The following is a 22,635-nucleotide window of genomic DNA, read 5'->3' as shown; positions in this document are numbered from 1 at the left end:
ATCCCTCTCAGACAAGCCTTAGGTCATCTTGATTTGTAACTCTCTTGTTGGAAGAGGACAATTATCAATAATTATCCTGGATCCAAGGGAAGATGAAAAGCAAGTTTCCTTTCTTAAACAACCCCTGTGATTCCTATTTCAGGAGGTCTGGTTAGCACACCCAGGAGAAGAAGAATCCACTGAGAGAGGCATGGGCGGTGGGATAAGGCATCTCCTCAGTAAGAAAAATAGAACAGCAATAATCTAACACTATAAGGAGGAGGCAAGGTGGGTAGACTGTGGCACTTAATGGAGATTACAACTTATTTATAGTCAAACTGGGAAAAATCTGTGACTTGACATGTCATCTGTGCTTGTCTTTTAAAAGTTTCAGTAAACTCTAAAGCGTGTTTCGTAATATGTAAAGAGAGCTATAGGAATTGATCAGTGCCCTCCAAGAGCTTACGGCAGGGATGTACTTACAAATTTTAACAACCAGTTTTCCGGAGGGGAAATGTCCTGCTTTCTAGCTCTTGCCAATTTCCATGCTATAAACATTCCCACAATGGTTGATTTTATGGTACCAACATGAGGAGTCAGGAAGAAATGCACACCATCAGCTCTTGCTAGCTAACGTGAACTGACTCTAGAACACCAAAGGCTTGTAGTCTAATATACTGATAGAGGTAAACACAGGACACACAGACAGAATCTCCTGATCATTGGCTGATTGGCTCAGATAGAAAATCTTTAACCAAGACTTAGAAAGAGCGTGTTTTGGGGGTAGCGGGAAAAATGACTGCACAGTGAAATGGAGACCGAGAACAAACGGTATCTGTATTTCCCCTTTTGGTTCCTTGGAAGCCCAGAGAACCATGGGAGGTCAGAGCCTGCAAAGATCTTGGAGATAATCAGGACCAGTCCCTCATCCCACCCCTTACAGAAGGGGAATTGGGGCGTGCAGGAAAGGAGTGCTTTAGATAGCCTCTGCTTACAAACATACACTTTTGTTGATGGTTTCAGTTTCCCTCACATGAGGCTGGGATACTGAGCAGGAACCTTGCAAGTAAACTTGATTATTAAAAAAGAAAATCAGTCAGAATTCCCTGGGGCCTCCCAGCACCCATAGAGGAGAAGTGACTGTCTGTACAGCTGATGGAGAATGGGTGAAGGTGACACCAGCGTGAAGGCAAAGACTCTGCCTGGATTTGTTCTTCAATGACTTGCCCTGGACACAAGCTTTCTTGCAGAATGGAAGCAAACCCACACGTCTGCCGGGCTCTGGCTGCCTTAGCCTTTGAATCATTGGTGAGGAATAAGCTCTGCCTAGGAAGGGAAAAAAAATACATTCCCATGTGAAGAACCCCAGCGGTAATTTCCTGGGCGGGAGAACTACAGCTGCATCTCTTGGGCAAATGTAATGGGATGGCAAAGTCTTTGGTGCTAAAGGAGCTCCAGCTCCTTCCTGCCTGTAATTCATGAACCCTGAGACAATTATGAGCAATGAAAAGGTGTAAATCAAAGGAACATTGAGTAAAGCTAGATTTAGGAAAATAACACATTACATTTAAATATCCATATATATTTAATCTGTGTTTAATAATGCAAGGAATACATTAGTCAAGGCTTAGGCAGATTCCACACTGACATTAGTTACAGAACAGCCTGGCTCGCTGAAGTTTCCCAGCCTTGGCGCCACAGGAATGAAAACTTCTAGGGGAATGGAGCGTGTCATTGCAAACCCGGGGCACTGCAGAAATGCAAACGGAGGGACTGCAGAGGTCACCACAAAGTCGAGTTTGCTTCAGAGAATAGAACTTGGGGTGAGCAAAAGAAATTCCAAGTTCCAGTCTCTGAACTGACTTTCTTCATGTGCCACCCTCTGCATGGCAGGGCAGGGAAAGGAGGTAACATCATGCAGGGAGAGAGGGACCGGGATTGCTATTCCAGCTGTTGTTTTATCTCAGATCTCCTCTCCTGTCCTTGGGCTTTAATTCTGAACCACCAGATGGGGAATGGCTGCCCGGCCCCCAGGGGAAAGTCAGAACATGTCCCTAGGGGCAATGCCCAAGCTCAAAGGCTCTTGCTGCCATCTGGAGAGGTGAACCAGGTGAGTGTACTCAAGGATGAAGGAGGAATCACAAGCATGGCCAGCTTTAGTGCAATCATGCTCCTCCAAAAGCTGAAAAGGAAACCAGTGCAGGACACAGTGCAGTATATGCCAAGTGGCTTCTAGGACCTGGAGAGAAGGAGCGAGAGGCTGGACTGCCAGGATGTAGAAGAAATCCTCCTCCTTTGATTGACCGTCACCCAATACAACAATCGTAAAACCCCAGTACTTTGAGGTGGTCATGACTCCCTTATTCCACTTTGGGCAACTCATTCCCCAGACTCTAGAATCCCACTCCATGCACTAAGTCACTCACAGCCTCAACTAAGGCAGTCTCAGGAAAAAAGTTACAGCAGGAAAGTTTCTCAAAGACTCTCTAACCCAATTTTCCAATTTTACAGATAAGGAGACTGAGCCCAGAGAGGCAATGCAGCTTCTCCAAGGTCACCCAGTCAGTAAATGGATAGTGAGATGAAAGCCTGTCTTTCATTCCAGTGTCCACATGGAACACTGCCCCTCCTATTAAGCACTGTTATCAGTTTTGATGGTCTGGAGTAAAGGAAGATGAACACGCAGTAATGCCAGGCACTGTGCTAAGAGCTTGAATATATATTATCTCCAAAAGATTAGCGACTAACCTATCTCAATAAAAGTTTATAGTAGAAAAGAAAGTTTGGCTCTGCCGCTTTTCAACTGTGTGTTATTGGATTGGTCATTGTACTTTTCCAGGTGTCATTCTGCCCCGTCACCTGTAGAACTTCCATATGTCATCCACTCAATCACAGAATGAGTGCTCCTCCAGTCCAAAGCACAAGGAAAGAGATGAAGAAAAGGAAATCTAGATGGGGAAAGAGAATGCATGTGCCTCTCACAAATGCCTGGGGGAAGCAGAATTGTGACAACGGTCCAGATATGGCCAAATCTATGGTCTTGAGTAACTCATAAAACACCTCTATTTCCCCTCTGTACCTGGGAACTACTCATCCTAACTCCATTCCCTATGAGAGTCATTCCATGAGTCGAAACAATGCAAGCTGTTCCCAGAAAAGTGTTGTGAAAGATGCAAAGACCGTCTCCTTAGTATGTTTCAATCTTCCTTCTGAGACCTGAGTCCCTAAAGATTCAAATTTTTTGAAATTTCCTCATCCCACACAAGGCTCCTCCCTAGGAGGGAAAGCCAAATTACTTCTTAGTGTCTCTTTCAGTTAAGCACAACTCTGAGGAGCATGATCGTTCTAGCAGTTGGCACTTGGAAAAAACATGAGCTATGACTCACCAGGCATTTTGAGCCAAGTAGCTTGAATTTGCTCAGGGCAGGAAAATGGCCACAGGGGTGGGATGGGGAGGGGAGGGGAGGACTCACGTAGATGGTAGCTAAGAACTATCCAACTCTGTTCCAAAAAGGCAAGTACAGGGGAGACTCTCAGAACATTTGCTCCTGTTCTTGTTGTTTCATTGCCAGGAGCCTCCTAAATCATTGTGAAATGGCTGCTTTCTGCCTGCCTCGATCATGTATTATGGGGCATTAATAAATAATGGGAAGTTGTAGAACCAAAAGGCGGGAAAACCCAAAGGGAAGGTGATGGAGAGGCATAATTTAACAAGTAAATGAAAGAAGATATTAAATCATAGTTAAATTATGCTGGCACCAGGGGAAAAAAAAAAAAAGGATTTCCCGCTACAAAATACTTTCAATAAAATATTGAAATTTCTCTCCTGGCTAACAGAGGCATCTCCCAATCATAAGAGTAGAAGTCTGTGGCCAGTGGCTCCCAATAGATACTGAGCTTGGGCAAGGGCCCTGAGGATGGAGAGTTTCAAGGTGTATCTCAGTACATCCTTTTTCTAGGATGGACCCACATTCACCATTTGATGCCCCATCTACGTTCCAGCTATTGCTAGTGGCCTCAGTAGACAGCTCACTAATTCTGTGCCAGTTTCTTCACTGACTCCCTTAGAGGAGGGGAAGTTGAGGTTACCAAAGTTCTTACTTAAAAATAACTCTTTGAGGGGCCGGCCCGGTGGCACAAGCAGTTAAGTGCGTGAGCTCCACTGCGGCGGCCCAGGGTTCGCCGGTTCGGATCCTAGGCACACACTGACGCAACTTGACAAGCCATGCTGTGGCGTCCGATATAAAGTGGAGGAAGATGGGCATGGATGTTAGCCCACGGCCAGTCTTCCTCAGCAAAAAAATAAAAAGAGAGGAGGATTGGCAGATGTTAGCTCAGGGCCGATCTGCCTCACAAAAATAAAATAAAATAAAATAACTCTTTGACTGTATGTACAGCTTTATGCTTTCTCAAGTACCATCACACCCATTAACACTTTGACATTTACTATAATGCTGTCAGGTAAGAAGTGAACTCTTTTGGCGGGGAAGCCATATTTTGTCCATCTTTGTGTGCCCAGAACCCAGAAAACTGCACATTTAATAAATATTGAATTGGATGGCTGTATGCATGCATGCTTGGAGAAGTGAGTGAATGAATGAATTCCCATCTTGTAGCTGAGAGGCTCAGAAAGGTTAAGTGACTTTCCCAAGACTGAACAATATAGCGTGAGAGTTGTAACCAGCAGCCGGGCTTTCAGAATCTCAACCCTGAGCTCTTTCAACGCAACATGTTGTCTCTCTTCAAGGCCCCACAGTACACTAGATCAAAGCCAGTATATGGAACCCCTGTAAATTCATACAAGCAAGAAGCAGGCACATTTTTCTTTGCTGAGATTGTGTTTTTGACTGTGGCGTAGACTACTGTTGAGCATTTGAAGGATCCAGAGAGTCTCTGTATCTGAAGGAAGTTTCTGCAATCCTCTGGCAGAAGATCCACACAGAAGCCAGGACACGTCACAGTAAGGCCCTCCCTTTCCTTGTTTCCAGGGATGTTTGCTATGGTCTTAGCAGGAAAACTTGCTGCTATTCAATTTCTCAGACATGCTTGGGCCCCAAGCCCCAGTGGGAGAAGCATGTGTGTCAACACGCCAAGGGAATAAAGTCACAGCAGAGTAGATTTGTTCGGACAGGCAGGCTTAGCGATCTGACAGGGTGTGCAAGACATCCACGCTACCCTACATTTTAAGAAGGAGCTACTTGACAAACATATCGGGTAGCTAGGGGATAAGTCTATCCAGGGTCCCTGAATGGTCAGGGGGATAGAGGTTGTTGGAACATCTTTCAAGACAGTGAAGGGGCCTCTGAACCTCTCTCCAGACAGTGGCAGCTCAACCCAACTATGCTTGCTTAGATGAATCTTCAGACCAGGAGAGAAGACAAGACATGTACTTTAGAGGCCTGCACTTACCAGCAGGAAGTATGGTATAGCAGGAAGAAACTGTGCAGTGCGCTGTGGAATCAGGGAACCAGGCTCCGCCACTCGCAACTTGCTACTCATGTAATTTTAAGCAAGTTGTCTAACCTCTTTGAGCCTCAATATTTTTCCTCTTTTAAATGGGAATATTTGGACCTACTGTATCAATTAGTATTAGATTCAGCTCCAAGTGACAGAAACTCTAAAACCTCAAGTGACTTAAACAAGATGTTAAAGAGAATAAAAATAATCTAGGGCCGACCCCATGGCTTAGCGGATAGGTGCGTGAATTCTGCTACTGGCGGCCCGGGTTCGGATCCCGGGCGCGCACCAACGCACCGCTTCTCCAGCCACGCTGAGGCGGTGTCCCACATACAGCAACTAGAGGGATGTGCAACTATGACATACAAGTATCTGCTGAGGCTTTGGGGAAAAAAAGGAGGAGGATTGGCAATAGATGTTAGCTCAGAGCCGGTCTTCCTCAGCAAAAAGAGGAGGATTGTCGTGGCTGTTAGCTCAGGGCTGATCTTCCTCAGAAAAAAAAATAATAATAATCGGGATACAAGTAGTTTTAGAAGAGTATGGTGGCTCCACAAATCATCAGGGATCCAGGCACCTTTTATAGGGTTGTTCCACCCTCCTGCAACATATATTTACACCACATGGTTCAAGATGGCTTTGCAAACTCCAGGCACTTTGTCCAAAGTCCAGTCATCAGGCAGAAGGGGAATGCACCACCCTCCTGTAACGATGTTTCTCAGAAGTTCTATATCCTTCCTCTTACAGTCCACTGGCCAGAACTTAGTCACATGGCCACATCTCTGTGCCAGGGGGCTGGGAGATTTAGTTTTTATTCCTAATATCCATGTACCCAGTTAAAACTCAAAAGTTCTATTTCTAATTAAAAAGGGAGGATGAGTATTGGGGGGACATCAATAGAGTCTCTCATGTCTACTTTATAGGACAAAATGAGATGATGTTTGTAAATCATTTACTTCAAGGCCTAGACTGTAGGTCGTACTCAGTAAATGCAATCGACTGCTGTGGTAGGGTTGATGCACCTCCATTCTGGAATAGATTTCTGTGGGAAATCTGGGCAAGGCTCAATACTGGACTTCATTCCAGGGACACTGTATAATACCATCAGATTTATCATTGAGATCAAAGGGAAGGTCCCAATAAAGTCAAATAGTGAACTTGGAGAGGGCTCAGGGGAGAGAAATGAAGCTAAATAAGGCACTGCTAAATAGGACCTATGAGAGAGAGATTAAGGAAGCCAGGCAGCTTCCTTAGTCTTCAAAGTTTTGATATCTGTTTTATCAGTGATGGCTGCCAAACTCTACTTTCCTCCACTGAGGGCAAAAACAAAGAAAAAATATGAAACAAAGTAAGAGTTGGGTGAGAGCTGGGGTTCTCATGTATATAGGTTTTTATGCAGCAGAAAGAGAGGGAGCAAATAGAGGAGGGATTGTCAATTTAAAGAGCTGTTTTTTGGCACCTTGTGGCTATCCAATAAGTATTTCTTTCTTTTTTTTTTTTTTTTTTTGCTGAGGAAGATTCACCTGAGCTAACATCCATTGTCAATCTTCCTCTTTTTGTATGTGAGCCACCACCACAACATGGTCACTGACAGACGAGAGGTATAGGTCCACACCTGGCAACCGAACCCAGGCTGCCAAAGCGGAGTGCACTGAACTTAACCATGAGGCCTCCAGGGCTGGCCCCATGTATTTCTTGAATAGAAGAAGGAATGGTAATCTTGCCGGAGGAATATGGATATGAAGATGGTTTTAGTTGGGGTTCTTCAGAAAAATACAATCAATAGGATGTGTAGGTATGTGTATGTACACACTCACGTACAGAGGTAGTGGGTGCAAGAGAGAGATTTATTTTAAGGAATTGGCTCATCCAATTGTGGAGGCCGGCAAGTCCAAAACCTGCAGAGTAGGCCCGGAAGCTGGAGATCCAGGGAAGAGTAGATGTTGCAGTTTGAGTCCAAAGGCAGTGTGCCACTGCCTGGAGGATTCTCTCTTCCTTAGAAGAGGTCAGGCTTTTCCTTAAGGTATTCAACTGATTGGATGAGGGCCACCCACATTATAAAGGGTAATCTACTTTATCCAAAGTTTACTGCTGTTTGAATGTTAAACTCATATAAAAAATACCTTCACAGCAACATCCAGACATGTTTGACCAAATATCTGGGTACCACAGCCTAGTCAAGTTGACACTTAAAATTAACCATCACAAAGACCTTCAGAGTCTTATCCAGCAAGAGAATCATATTCACTGGCGGACCTTTTTTTGTTGTTAGGTTTTCTTTGCTTAAAAAGTCTTGTGTAGACAGAACCAACAGATTACTCAAACACTTTGAAATATTTTGAAATATAAAAGAAGTGCATCCACAAAGGGGTTAGGCTCAAGGAACAGGTAATGGGTTTTCATTTCAGAGTCAAAAGAAATTAAAAGCAAGAGGAAGGGGAGTTGGGCCTTCAGACTGGACAACATGGAACAGACTGAAATGACAGGAAATAATTAAAGCCACAGGAGGTGGCTAATGGACATCTCTGACAGATGAAAAGTCTGTTATTGACTAAGGCAGTAGATGGCTATTTCACAGAAATTAATTGAGTTGTTGCTTTCATTGTTCCCAAGGCAGAGGGGAGAGGAGGTGTAGCGAGTAAAAGAACATGTTGAGTGTGTGAGTGTGGATGTGTTTATATCTGAGACATACTTAAACAGAAGAGAGTAGAATAGGGAGGAGAAAGGCAAGAATATAAACATTTAAGAAAGCTTCATTTTCGTGAAGCAAAGAATAACATATGAAACTGAGGAAATCTCAATGTCCACCTTGACTTTCCACGACCAGCGAAAGAGAGAAGGAACTATGAGTGATTTGAAGGATGCTGTGAAGATGTCTATCATCTTCCTTCTCTTCTGGTCAAATTTCTTGGAAGATCCACCAGGGGTCACTCCTTTGGGCTGTAGCACCGGATGGGCTGGCATGGGAGCAGAGATTAGCCCTCGGCATTTAGGAGCTCCAGGCCATTAGGGTCATGAGGGATTCTTACAGCGCATTTCCAAGTCCTGAGCAGAGTCCAGGATGACTCCTCTAAAACCCAGCCATGATTGTGCTTTGCTCAGCTCAGAAGACTCCAGAGGCTTCCATGGCCAAAAAATTGACCCTTACAACATGGCCCTGATTTTCCCTTTTGGCCTTGTCTGCTGCTATGCCCTTCCCATGACCAGCAGTCCAGTTAAACCTTCCTAGTTCTGGCTCCCTGAACTTTGTCAATGTCTGACTGCCTCTGTGCTTTTCCCGGTGCTGTGTCCCAAGCCTGGAATCCTTCTTCCCACACTTCAGCCCATCCACAGAGCTTTCCAGATCCAAACGCATGCTGCCTTCATCATGAAGTCCTTTCTTTTTAATTTTAATTGCAAGAAGAATGAATTTATTGTAAAAATATTCATTCATACCAGGAAAGTATAAAGTAAAAGATTTCTCCACTCTGTACCTCCCACCACCACTATCAAGAATAACAACGGGCATCTCCCGGGTGCCAGGTGTGAGGGTTGTGATGGGTTTGGTGGGGATCTAAAGCCCTCTGGTACCCCCATTTAGGCAAGTAGAGAAGATCTCTCCAAGCTCTGAAGTGCCCTGGTACTTGGTAGCCCTCTTATGATACTCTATCTTGTTCTGGGTTATATTATAGTTATATGTAGACTTATGTTAATTGATTTCCACACTCAAGTCTTTCCTCACTAAAATGTCACTTATTTGAGCATCATCTATATTTCCCTTTTGCAGAGCTTAGGACAACTGGCTCCATATTTGGTTTAGCTCATTGAACCTCTATGAGCACCTGTCCTGAGCCCTTTTTAGCTGGGGCCAAGGAGGAAAAAAAATACCACACTCAGCGTCAAGGAACCTGCAGTTTAGGTGATGTTTCTCTCCAACCAAAAAACAAACGAAGACTATTTGTGGAATTGTAAGATATTAACTACATAGAAGCAATAGATTCTGGCTCTGTGGAGGTAGCACTCACTTGAGCTAAAAATTGCGCATCAAAAATATTTGAGAGCACTTACAAAGCAATCGTCGAATAAGAACAAATGATATTGAGTTCAAAATGGGGGCAGAGAATGAGAAGAAATGTTGGTGGGGAGGGGGTTAATACTGAAGCTCTCTAGAGGAGAATGACTGAGGGTGTAGTTGAGCACCTGGGATGTTATTTATGATGCATTGAAGGCTGTCAACAGCATTCTTCCGGAGAATTCCACCTGCGTGAAGAAGTCATTAGAAGAGGAGGCGCTGCCGCACTGGAATGGATAAAGCCTTCCAGCTTCTAGTTTAATCCCCTGACCCTGGAGATGCATTTCTTTTTCCGTTGATCTTTCCTGGTCCTCAGTCATCGACTATTGTTTATATTTTCATCCAGTGTAGCATATATATAGTGAAGAGGCTTTGATGTCAGAAAGACCGGGGTTCAAATGTCAACTCGGACACATCTTCACTGGAGACCAGAGCAACAGAGAGCCTGAGTTTCCTCATCTGTAAAATGGGAATAACAGCACCTAACACATAGGGCTGTTGTGAGGATGAAATTTAATTGCATTTGGGAAATGATTTAGCTCAGTGAGGGGCACAAAGCGAGCATTCAATGAACAAGAGCTATTTTTATTGTTAGGTTCATTACCTCTAACTTGAGCATAATCATGTTCAAGAGAGGGAGAGCCCATCACCTGCTCCTCTGTTCTCCTAGAAACTAGCCAGATTCCTACACACTAAGAGTGTTCATTAACTGCCGCTAAGTTTCCTGCCTCTGCTTGAAGAATGCTGCTCCCAAAGGAGACAAAAATATGCAAGTTCCTACACCAGCTCATCACAGATGGAGCCAACAAGTGGGAGGAATGGGCAAGAAGTATCCTGCAAAGGTGCAGAAGATGGTTTAAGAGCCAGGTGGGGGATGGAAAGAGAGTATCAGTGTGAGCAAGAGCATGAATGTCCAGAGGAATTTTCCGTTAGACTGCGCAGGGGCTTGAAGCACATTGTCCCAACTCAGTTTCTTTAGTTTTCTCAAGACGAGTTTAAATATGGAAAGAGAGAGTTTACATTTTGTTCCATGGAAAGAGGATATTTTTGTAAAATATGACATCTTGTGCCAGAGGCCAAAGCTATAGCTCATGAGAAAATATGGCTATAAGGCAATGGTCTGAAATCTTGAAAGAATGGAGCTCAAATCTTTGCACTGATCCCGAAGAAAGAAACATTCCCACCAAAGAAGCGATGAATGTAGCTGATTTGTTCCAGTTTCCTTGGGCCTTCCAAATGCACATTTTTATACCAAATCTCACTCTATGTACTGTACACAAGATCAAACTCAGGGGAGATGAGATCAATATTGAAGCTCTGTCTGAGATCTCATCTCTTTAATACTTTTCTCATTTCCTTTAGTGGGAGAAATAAAGCTAATCTCTGTCTTTCAAATAGTTGTTTTGCATTTTTTGATTGGGGAGAATTAAATTGAATTAGATGGATCTGGAGTGGTTATTAGAACCATTAAATTTGGCACAATGGACATAACTAGAGAAAACATTTACATAAGGAAATCAAAGCTGAACTCATTTTTTATCCAGTGCTCTGACCTCTATTGGAGTTCTGACAAGCAGAATTTAGCTGAATATTTCTTAAGATGGTGCGTATAACAGTAAAATGGGATCCCCTAAGATACCTATATAAATCAACATTTCCTTTTGCTAAAAGGAAAAAACTGCCAAAAAAAAAAAAAAAAGAGAGAGATCTTTTCAAATATTTATAGGCATATTTTCCATTTGGGTCCTTATTTGAATTTTACTCTCATTTAGAATACAATTCTGACAACTCCATCATTAATGCCAGCTCTGGCAATATTCCAAGAAGAAACACCAATATAACACAAAATCTAGATGTGAAGAGGATTATGATGTCATATTAAAAGAAGGGAAAGGAGAATTAAAATAAGAGACCTATCTGAAACGATCAAAAATGAAATTCTCTTTGGGATAAAATGATCTTTTCTAGAAATGCAGTCATTTGAAATAAGATTAAAGTGATATTTTATAAGAACTAACGCAGAATACAAACTCTCCCAGAATGAACTCAAATTTGCATACAATGAAGGGTAAAAGAAAAAGAGGGCATTTTTAGGCTATTAAACTGAAGCTTCTCCACTTTGTTTGACAGTTTCTCAACACAGCTCCTGCGTCAATAACATTGGGGTGTTAATGAGGCAAATTCTAGGGCCCCATCACTTCAGAATCAGAATGTATATGGGGGAGTGGGGGAGATTCTGCATTTTAAACAAGCCGCCATGTAATTCTTTTTTTTTGTGGGGGGGGGAGACATTTAGTATGTTTACTTTATTATACATTCAGTAAAATATGTTATTTCAATAGACTCTCCAGATACTAGATATCTGTTCTTTATAGAAGGTATTATTTTTAATTAATTTATTTTTTTATTGCAGTAACTGGTTTGTAACACTGTATAAATTTCAGGTGTACATCATTATACTTCTATTTCTGCATAGATTACATCATGTTCACCACCCAAAGACTAATTACAATCCATCACCACACACATGTGCCTAATCATCCCTTTCGCCCTCCTCCCCCCACTCCTCCCCTCTGGTAACCACCAATCCAATCTCTGTCTCTATGTGTTTGTTTGTTGTTGTTTTTTTCTTCTACTTATGAGTGAGATCATACGGTATTTCACCTTCTCCCTCTGACTTATTTTGCTTAGCCTAATACCCTCAATTTCCATCCACGTTGTCACAAATCCGCCAGGTAATTCTAAAGCCTATTAGTGTTTGAGAATCTCTGGTTTGGAGGGTCTCTGGGAAGTATAGGTGGACCAGGTCAGAATTCAGAGCATGCTTCCTATTCTGAGAACCACCAACTGGATTCAGTTCTTCTGAGTTTGAGCCCTTCCTATCTCTTACTCCCAGACTGACCTTAAACAAGTCACTTTGTCTCCCTAGGCCTCAGTTTCCTCATTTATTAAAGGGGATAATTTGTTTCACAGGTTGGCTTGAGAATTGAGGAAGTGATAGATACTCTTCTATGAAAGCACTGCATGATAAAAGTTAGTTCTTGTTACCATTATTATTGCTATGTGGCCAAGAGTACGATAATAAAAGATAACTTTGTTTAACTAACAACATTGCCACTGTTAAGAGAAGGAATATAGAGATCACAAACTAAGTAAGCCAGAAAATAACTAGCTGGTAAAATTCTGCGTGATCATCAAATATGTGTCAAATATGAATCAGCTGGTTGGTACTCAAATATGAATCAGCTGGTTGGTACACAATGAGATGAAAAGAATATTGTTGGGAATGACAAGGCAGAATTAAGCTGGGACAAAGCCATGGTGATGTGGGAATGATCAGACCGGATGGCTGCCGAGAAGTAGGTGGTTTTGTTTCTCAGAGGCATCTAGATGCTGAAGACTGGTGAGTGGGAATACAGACAGGCGGCTTTCTTTGCAGAAGATCTGGGAACCGAAATCAGAGAGGAAAAAGGAAGTTTCCAAAGACTGGAGTCTGAGAGGAGGCACGTCTGGATGGAGAAAGATGAGGTGGAAATGGCATTTAGAAATCACAGCAAAGGAACAATGAAGAATCCTGAGACTAAAGTTGATTTCCAGCCCTGAAGCAAATCATCAGAATGTCAAAATGGGTGGAATTTTAAAATATTTCTGTAATCACAAATGAGGCAAGTTTAGTTACTGAAAACCACAGCTCTGCCCTCCTTGTGGGTTCCCTGTGTATGTGGTGGGGGAGGGGAGGCAGGGAGGACAGGAAGGAAGGAGGGTGCCATGCTTCTTCTGGAATGGGAACTGGAAACACCAGGACCAAAAGTAGCCGCATTCCAAAGGGGCAGAGCTCGGGCTTCCTTTGTGTCAAGCTCTTGGAGTTTAAATTTAAACTTCTGAGGGTCCCTCCCCTTGAAGCCCAGGTAAATTGATGTTCTTCCTGAAAGTTCTGTGCTATGCCCAGCTTTTACTCATTCTGTTCCCTTGGCCCTATCTCTGACCTTTGGAGTCCTAATTATCCCTAAGAACTGATTCCAAATGTCAACTCACCCACCACCTCCCCTTCATTCCATCTATCACTCCCTTCTCTCTGACCTGTGTTAGCGTTAGGTGTCTGCATATGGGTCTATGTTGAGGAGGTTCTTCGAGGTCAAGGACCACATCTCGTTCAGTATGTGTCTCTGTAGATGCCTTCTTCCACATAATAAAGATGCTCAAAACACATATATGAATGATACCCCCTCATCCTACACTTTTACTGGGCTTTGTGATGTTGTTCACCTTGCACTGATAGAATACTCTTCAACAGACCCAACAGAGGAAGAAATAGCCATGGGATTCTCTGATCAGTACAGCAGGATTTAAAGCAGGCTGCTTCCATGCCAACAAGCCAGAAGATCTCAGTAGTAAAGGGCTGCCTTTAACCAAAGACCTTTGTTAGGAGAGATTACCTATTATAGAAAGTTAAGACCCTGGGACCCCTGTCTGTTCTCTCTCTGCCCTTACATAGCTGCATATGGACGTAGTTGCATGTGGACAGGATGCCTCATCTCAGTGTGCACTGGGAGATCTGGCCTATCCATAGAATTCTCTCTACTGGTTGCCTCTTGTAGGGGCTACCTACTGACTAAAGCCATAACACAGATCAAATCAAGGAGATTAAAAGATGTCAAGTGTCTGAACACAGCTCCTTTGGACTCTAGGAGGAGTTGGTCAGGTGTAACTCCAGTTCTCATGCTTGTTTTTACCTAGGCCTTGGCTTCGAACATCCTAGTGAGCGAGTCCACATTAATAGGGTATTCTCAAGCAGGAAAATGCAATTCCAGTTTCTGTTCTTAGAGGGCTCAGAGATTGCCTGCACTGGAAGGGAATTTAAGATCACTCAATCCAAAATTCTTATTTCAGGAAGAAACTGATGTCAGAGAGGGGAAGAGACTTCCCTAAAGGTACATAATCTGTTACCGGCAAAAGTGGGACTAGAGCTCTGATGTTTTTCAACTTCAGCAAGGCCTCCATCTCTCAGGAAAGCAACACTTCAGTTTCCCTTCATAAAGTATCCTAGATCCTCACGTCCACCCCTATCAGAGTACAACTTCCCACTTGGTTTACAAATGGGTCAAGAAAACCTTCTCTGTAAGATGGGAGTGTGGGGACACTCACTTGAGCAAGCTAAATTTGTCCTGCTGAGGGGCTTTACCTTTCCTGCTTCTTCTGCATGCCACACTCTTCCCTACGTGCCACCTCACCTCCCCCCGCCTGGTTGTCTTCATGCACCACCTCCTCAGAGAGCGGTACTCTGATACCCCTCTCGAAACAGCCCCCAACATGTACACATCCATCAACTATCATCTCTCTATGATTTTTTAATCTACATGGTAATTACTGTGATCTGAGAATATGGTATTTATTTTTTCATTTTGTCTATTGGCTGTCTTTTCACACCAGAATATCAGCCCCATGAGGTTTGGGACCTTCTCTGTCTTGTTCTTCTGTAGCATCTCCAGCACTTAGAAGACTGCCTGGGACAGAGTTGGTACTTGGTTTTCACCTATTGTATAAATGAGTGAATGAATGAACTGAAAAGCAGGTGAACTCTGGCTGTCCCTTACAGATAAGCAGAAGTAGTCTGCACAAAGAGGGAGGAAGGAGATGATGTTTGATGTGGACCATACTGGCCAGTGAAGTCTAGAATGTTACCTCTTAATGGTCACATTCTCTTAGTTAACTACAAATAATGGGGGGACAGGAGATAATGTTGGGCCAACAATTTTGATCAAATTGTATGATTTATTCAAAGAGCGGGTACAGAATTTTAGTCCAGTAGTGATACACCATTGTTGGCAGTACACACATGCACCTAAGGGAGTGTGCATGCACACATATACTGCCTCATATACATACTCACTCACACCCTCCTATTGCCTCCTACCTATTAGATACTCCAATAAAAGCTCTTAAACTAAAAATGACATGATGTTGTTAAGTGTCTCAGGGGAATCCACCTATCCATGGACCTCAGGAGAGCAGAAAGGTTGGTCTCTTGGGAAAAATAAAACAGAGTCTGAAAACAATTATATTTGTCATTTTTCACTGGAAATATTTGTTTAGTCCAAGAACTAGCAAAGAAGTGTTGAAAAAAACAAACTTTCTGACATCATTTATTTTTTCATACAGATATATCCCCTCTGCATTAGAAGTACATCTGACACTAAGATGTGCACATCTCCCAACTTTAAAAAAAAAAAGAAATTATTTTTTTAATAAAGAAATGCCCACAATGCAATTTGTTTCTCATTAAGCACTATACATGTCCAACTATGGTGGACAATTTAGAAGGAAATAAATTCAAACTCCAGTTTAATTTCCTTTTTCCTGTTTAGCTCCAAGCTCAGTAGGTGATCTTATAAGTTGACTGGGGTAACATTGCACCTATTAGCACTCATCAACCAAAAGTAGATTGTTCGGGTTTCAATAAATGTTTTTTGAATTGGATTTAGGTTGGTGAGAAAATAAATTGTCAGAAATTCTTTGAGGCAAATTACATATTGAAATGAACAGTTTGATGCACAACCCCTCCTTCCACCCTCAAAAAAAAAAAAAAAAAGACAGAAAGAAAGGAAAAAACAGAAGTCTTGCCTTTCTAGGCTGTGAGAATTTCTTCTGCTGTTATATCTGTGAACACGTTACAAAGGCCATGTCTGCAATTTGGTTTTTACAGCCCATGTTTGATTGGAGTTTGCATGGTATCTGGGGTCGTATTTTTGGAGAAATTTCAAAGCTAGTGATTTCTAGTTTTTAATGACCAGAGTATTTATTTTCTACCATAGCATAATTTCTACATTTATTTTTTTATGAAAGCAGTGCAAAATGAGAATCAGGATGAATTAGTAACTTGATCTTGTGTCTGTCCAGGCTCAGTGGTTCTTATCCGTTCTAGGAGGCTACAAGTCAATGTGTTGACCTCACCATGTTGGAAAAATTGAACCCATGGCTATTGTCAACGACAACACACTCTTGGTCATAAGCACAAAGGGAGCAGAAAAGGCTAATGAGGGAAGAGGCCAGGCACCCCAGACAAGTACACAGCATCATGCCCCCTCTGCTCAGAACCTGGGTCATGTTTGTCGCCACAGGTGCCACATGCAAAAGGTAAGCTTTGCAGAAATTATTTTCACCTCTTTCTACTGAGAAAGAAAAACACCACAATTGAGCAGCCTGCTCCTCGGTAAGGGAATGAATAAGCACCAGCTTTTCATCGTGGTTTAGTCAAACAGCCTGTTGTGCCTGCAAGTAAGAACTAAAACAGAAGCTGTTCACCTGCAAACTCCCCAGGGCTTCTCCCGCCCAGCATTAGGGGATTTACTGTTTGATTGGGTGGTTGTTATCACTGACTTCTTTTCCTATGCTTTGGATTAAGCTATTTAAACTCAAGAGATAGCAGCCACTAGACTTGTATCTGAGAAGGTAAGTGATTTGCCCAGGGTCACACAGTTAGTGGCAGAGCTAGTCTTTGCAGGACACTTGTACATAAAACAAAGCAGGTGAGGCAGGGGTGAATGAAAAAGAGGGTAGTTACATTTACAAGAGCTGGAAGGGAAGGGGCTACATGAAATGGAGGAGCTTTGAGAGAAAATTGATAGATGGTGCTTTTAGTAGCCTAGCCTCCCCCGTCCACTTCTAGCTCACTTTGCTCCGGGCCCTCCTTCAGTCTGAGTTCCGCCTGGGCAAGTCCTGAGCTCCTGGAATGCATCTTTGCCTTCCTTATCTGGGAGCTAATCACTAAATAGCAGGTGGTGAAGATTCTTTTTTTCATCTCTCTTGTTCTCTCCCCTCCTCTCTTTTACTTATTACCTCAGGGCTATGAATTTCTGAATCTTAAGCAGGAAACCTCCCTGATTTGTTCACACCTGGAATATCACTCTCTTTCTTTGGAGAGTGTTGAGCAGAGCAGGGAGAATCAAGAGAAGAAGTTGTTGTCCAAAGAGGAAAGAGAGATGTCAACATTTAAATTAATACACACACTCTATGAGGCATGTGTACATACACATATTTTAAACTAAGCATTCTTTCTTTCAACTCCTATATTTCCCGACTCATGTCTACTCCCAGCCAATGTCTTACAAGACAAAGAATATTTACTGTGTGTCGCTTCAGTTATCAACACTCCACACAAACAGGTTGACAGAGGAAATAGGCAAAGTACCCTTGCAAGCCTGTTTGGGGTTGAAATAATAACTAGACTGCCTAGAGGCTCTCAGAGATTAGCTTACTTTTTGCTCCTACAAATGTTAGAAACTGGCTCTTGAGAGAAACTGTCATCAACCTCTCTGTCTCCGAGGTTGTTGGGAAGTTCCAGCCTTTAAGCTGTGCATTCTGTCCTCTTCACGGACTTTCCATTTTGGAAAGGACTTAGGGAGATCAATTGGTGCAGACTCCCACATTTAGTTATCATTTGTCTCTAAACCCAGAGACCAGTGTTTCTGGTCTACTGGACATTAAGCTCTCTATGGGGAAAATGGAACAAAATATTGGACACAAAGATGTAAATCTAAATCTATGGTTTCTAATGTGCGGAACCTGGGACCCCATGGGAGCACCATATTTGCATGAATCGGCACCTATAAATTGACTAAATATCATGACTCATACTTATATTCTGACACTTTTGATGTATTTATTCATTCATTCTACAAATATACATAAGGTGCCTACTTTGTGCGAGGAACTGTGTTAGGCGCTGAGTATAAAAGAGATAGTGAACAAATCAAACCAACCATGGCCTTGTGGAGTTTCCAGTCCGGTGGTGAAGACAGGCACAGAGAGTTACAGAAACACAGAGTGAAAGCAATAAGTCAGGTTTGGGATAATATATAAATAAGGTTGTGATTAATAGCATTCAAATTCCTTTGAAGGTGATAGCCTCTGCTGTTAAGCATCTGCTCTACCAATGCATTCCTAACGTGTAAGTATCTTTATCTGCAGGCCTATAAATTTTTTGAGATTAAAATGTGCTCTCCATACTAAAAAAGGTTGGACAGCACTGACCTAAAGCATCTCCAAGAGATGTCTTTTCTATCCCAGATGAATGAATTAAATAGCAAGAAGTGATATTTCACCAATATTCCAGCAACTCTCAGGTGGGCAATTCTTCCCTAGATCTGAGCTTTTTTTTTTTTTTTTTGTGAGGAGATCAGCCCTGTGCTAACATCTGCCAATCCTCCTCTTTTTTTTTTTGCTGAGGAAGACGGCCCTGGGCTAACATCTGTGCCCATCTTCCTCCACTTTATATGGGACGCCGCCACAGCATGGCTTGCCAAGCAGTGCGTCGGTGCACGTCCGGGATCCGAACCAGCGAACGCCGGGCTGCCGCAGCAGAGCGCGCGCACTTAACCGCTTGCGCCACCGGGCCGGCCCCGATCTGAGCTTTTGTTGCTTCATTGAAAGTTAATCTCAGAGCTCTCTGTACCCCATCATCCAGGAACGCTACCTCTCTGGGGAACCCTGGAGAAATCAAGACAGAACATACCCATTTGGTCATAGATTCTACCTCTCCAGGGGGCAGAGAGAAGCCCCACCTCCACCTCTGACTTGGGTGTGGTTGGAGGCAGTCTGTGGTTGATTTTGGTATGCTGCGGAATAGCAGGCCTGGAGCCATGGGACGTGACTTGTTGCTCTATTAGACACGCTAGGTAAACTCCTGAAACAAAGAAATAAAGCAAAGATTAGATGGGAGGATTTTCCTGTCAAGAATTATGAATGCAAAAATAACCCAGAAAATATAGCTGTATTTGAACAGGAGCCAGGCAAGATAATGGACAGGAAGACCTGTTAAACATGAGGTCCCATTTAAATCAAAATGATCCACCAAATCTCAGCTCCCAGTGAGGTCTCTGTTTGCATATTGAAGGGTAGAAATATTATAGGGACATTTTTAGTGTCAATTCTGTCTTAGACCACGTGATGGGCACTGATTCTACAAATAACAATAAAATATGATCCTTCAAGTGGCTTCTTTTAATAAAGAAAATGTAAACCATAATGCTCATTTAAAAGATAATGAAAGAGTATTTTAGGCTTTGTGACAATGGGCAGAACAACAGCATGGAAGGCAGGCCAATGTGTGCAAGGAGCACTAGGTTTAGAGTCAAGAGACTGGATTTCTTCCTGGTTCTAGGTCTAATTTGAGTCTGACCTTTGGCAAGTCAGTTCCCTCTTATGTCAACTCAGTTTCCTGACCTATCAAATGACAAAGGTTACTTCGAGCTCCTAGTACTATGATTCCAGGTCCCATACCAGAAAGGACTTATAAAGGTATCCTTAACTTATCTGGTCACAATTATTGTTCCTGTAGAACTTCTCACAGCAGGACAGAAACTCCAGCTATTTGTATCGGGCCTGGGTTGTGGGATAAGATATTTCCTGATTGACCCCAAGAGTCTCTATCTTCAGGCCCTCTCCACTTGACCTCATGAGAAGACCTTAAAGGAAGGAGATCAAAAAGCCAAATGGTGAGGACAATTTTGGGGGTAGCCTGCAGGAAAAGGATCTGCCTACTTAGTGGCTAGAAATTTAAAGGAGTGTACCATGTGTCTCCCCACTTCCCTCCCCACCGCCCCACTCCCACCATGGCCACAGGAAAAAGAAAGAACACAGCAGATCTTTGGCACAGTTAGACCTCACCCATTTTCAGCCCTGGTCTTTCACTGAGGTAACATCTTTATCTGCTGCCAACTGGACCCGTTGGTGTATGTAACTGTTGCTTCATTCTGACTCATCATGGCTTGCTCAGTGGCAGTGAACCTAGGAGCCATTGATCTCTGGTCAACTTCTTCCAAAATGCTGCAAGGCAGTCATGGAGCACTGGAGGGTGGACTGACTTTCCCTCAGTTAGTCAGTAGCCTTTGTCACAGCTACCTCCTGATCCCTTTTAAGACCTGTTTATAAGTCACAACGTAGAAGTTCCAGTGAAAGCCTCCCATGTTCTGCTAATTACATAAAGGCCTTTTAAAGAGGGAAAAGTGGGCATCCAAAGTCCCCATAAAGTGCCACACATGCCATGCCCTCCAAAGTCAGCTAGTTGAGGAGACTGAGCACAGTGGAAAGAGTGCTTGCATTTTGAAGTCAGATAAACCCCAGTTGGACCAATCCCAATGCAGCACAGACTGTACAGTTCCACATACCTTGCTGTTTTTTAATTCCATGCCTTGCTCATGCTGCCTGCTCTTTCTGGAATGCCTTGCCCCGCCCCACAGCCTCTCTTCACCGAACTAACTCCTGCATATCCTTAACGCTCAGCTCAAACATCACCTTCTCCAGGAAGTCTTCCCTGACCCTCCCCAGCCAGATTAGATGTCCCTTTTGGTGCCTACCCAAGTGCCTTATGTATAGCTCTATCATTGCACTTACCATATCATTGTATAGTTACTGTCTTCCTCTCCTAGACTGTGAATTTCTTGTCAACCAGAACCAATTCACCTTATTCATTTTTTTCCATAGCTTAATGCATAACCTATGACGTTTATTGAATGAATAAATGATCTAGTTCATCCACTTATTAGCAGCGTGTTCTGGGCAATTTAACTCACATCTCTGAGCCTCCCTTTTCTCCTCTGTAGATTGGAGATAACAATCCATCTCTCACTAGGATGTTGTTAGGATTAGGAGGTAACATATGGAAAGGCCTACTACAATGCTGACACATAGGCATGGAGAATTAATGCACATAGGGCTGTGGATCTATGCACAGGGAATGATGAAAAAGAAAGAAAAAGAGGCAAGCTCATTTTAGAGCAATGAAGACTCCTCCATTCAGTTTGCAGCCCATTTCTCCACAAATGTATGTCCAACCAGTAGCTCCCTCACTTCAAGGAAGCCTGGAAGTCTTTTTTTGTTTGTTTTTTGTTTTTTCTTAAATGAGAAACACATAGCAGATCATTCCTAAAAGTTTTCTGGGACTTCAGCATCTCTAACTGGATTGATCGATTAGCATAGTTACTCTCGTCATTTCTCCCATTGACATGAGGCCCTACAAGTCTAGACTCTCCCCCGCCATGCCAACACTATTGTAAATAGGTCTTTTTAAGTGAGGTCAGGTTTACCCAGAGTTTCTGGTGATTTATCCACACACTGGGGAGGAAAAGAGGAAGAAGCAGTGGTCTGAGCCTCCAGGAAACCTGACAAGTAACCTGACACTTAGAGGGTTTGCTTGATGTGTCCAGAAAAGTTTCCAAATAATGGAGATAAGGAAGCAGGAGCAGATAGTAGAAACCAGGTAAACACCACGCCAGCAAGTGCTGCTGGCCCCAGCCCACAATATCAGGACACAGGACCATCCCCACCCACCCTTAGTCCCCCCAAAACACAATGCACACCAGCACCCCCTACCCACACACACAAACACTACCTTCCCTCTGGGAACATGCAGAGTTCTCCACTGGTCAAATCCCCCCACATCCTCTGGTGAATCAGGCTGAGTCAGATCCTGTGAGTCATCTAGAACATGCAAGCCAGGGTTAATTTATTCAACAATCATTTATTAAGCAAGTTACCAGTGCCAGGCTCTGTGCTAGGCACTGCGGGCCAATGCCTTCTAGAACATGCTTGAAAGACTTTCTCCCTAAGCCACCCTATGGAGGGGAAATCATTTCAGTCAGAAAGTGTGGTCAGGCAAGGGCTTGGCATGGGGTATTGCCCAGGCAGAGATCTGTGTTGAGCCAGGCACAGGTCATTAACATTCAATTCCTTCTGCAAGGACATGCAAGAGGGTGCAGAGCCACTCCCAGGGACCCACAAAACAGCCATCAAAGCAGAGCCTGGGGCCGGCGGCAAGTTACGGAGGAGGTTCAGGCATGGGAGAAGAGCAAAGGGAAGGAGGTTTCCCACAGAATTTCTGCCACTTTTAAATTCAACCATGGCCAGACAGACAAGAAGCACTTAAGTAAGTTCCCCAGGCTCACCTCCAAAGTATCCTAGGACTCGAGAAGTGGAGATAAAGGAGCTCCTTACAGGGAAAGTGACAGAGAGCGATGGTGGGGCCTAGTTTGGCAACACAGCCTACTGTACAGATTTTAAAACGTGTCTGAAAATACTTACACAATCCTCCTAAGGAGAGATAGGTCTCTATCCCCTCCCCTTGAATCTGGGTGGGTTTCTGACTAGCTTGTAGA

The 22,635-nt window shown here is 43.2% G+C and overlaps 1 long non-coding RNA gene across 5 annotated transcripts in view; it reads right to left on the bottom strand.

Annotated features, from left to right (window-relative positions):
• The window catches only part of LOC147917781 (uncharacterized), a 139,102-nt gene that overhangs the window by 94,300 nt on the left and 22,167 nt on the right, over nucleotides 1–22,635 (bottom strand). For 2 of the 5 annotated variants that reach the window (XR_015554436.1, XR_015554433.1), the window contains exons 2-3: nucleotides 21,873–21,961; nucleotides 18,996–19,947 (exon numbers count right to left, since the gene is read on the bottom strand). The exons of 1 other annotated variant lie outside the window; for it this stretch is intronic. This is a non-coding gene — a long non-coding RNA (uncharacterized LOC147917781). Of the gene's footprint in view, nucleotides 1–18,995; nucleotides 19,948–20,149; nucleotides 21,738–21,872; nucleotides 21,962–22,635 lie in introns of those variants that run through there. 2 more of the 5 variants (XR_015554435.1, XR_015554437.1) reach the window with 2 other exon arrangements.

This window comes from Ceratotherium simum, chromosome 2, assembly GCF_057802395.1.
Source record: "Ceratotherium simum simum isolate JZ-2026a chromosome 2, ASM5780239v1, whole genome shotgun sequence".
NCBI classification, from domain to species: domain Eukaryota; kingdom Metazoa; phylum Chordata; class Mammalia; order Perissodactyla; family Rhinocerotidae; genus Ceratotherium; species Ceratotherium simum.
This window is presented reverse-complemented; position numbering and strand designations above follow the sequence as displayed.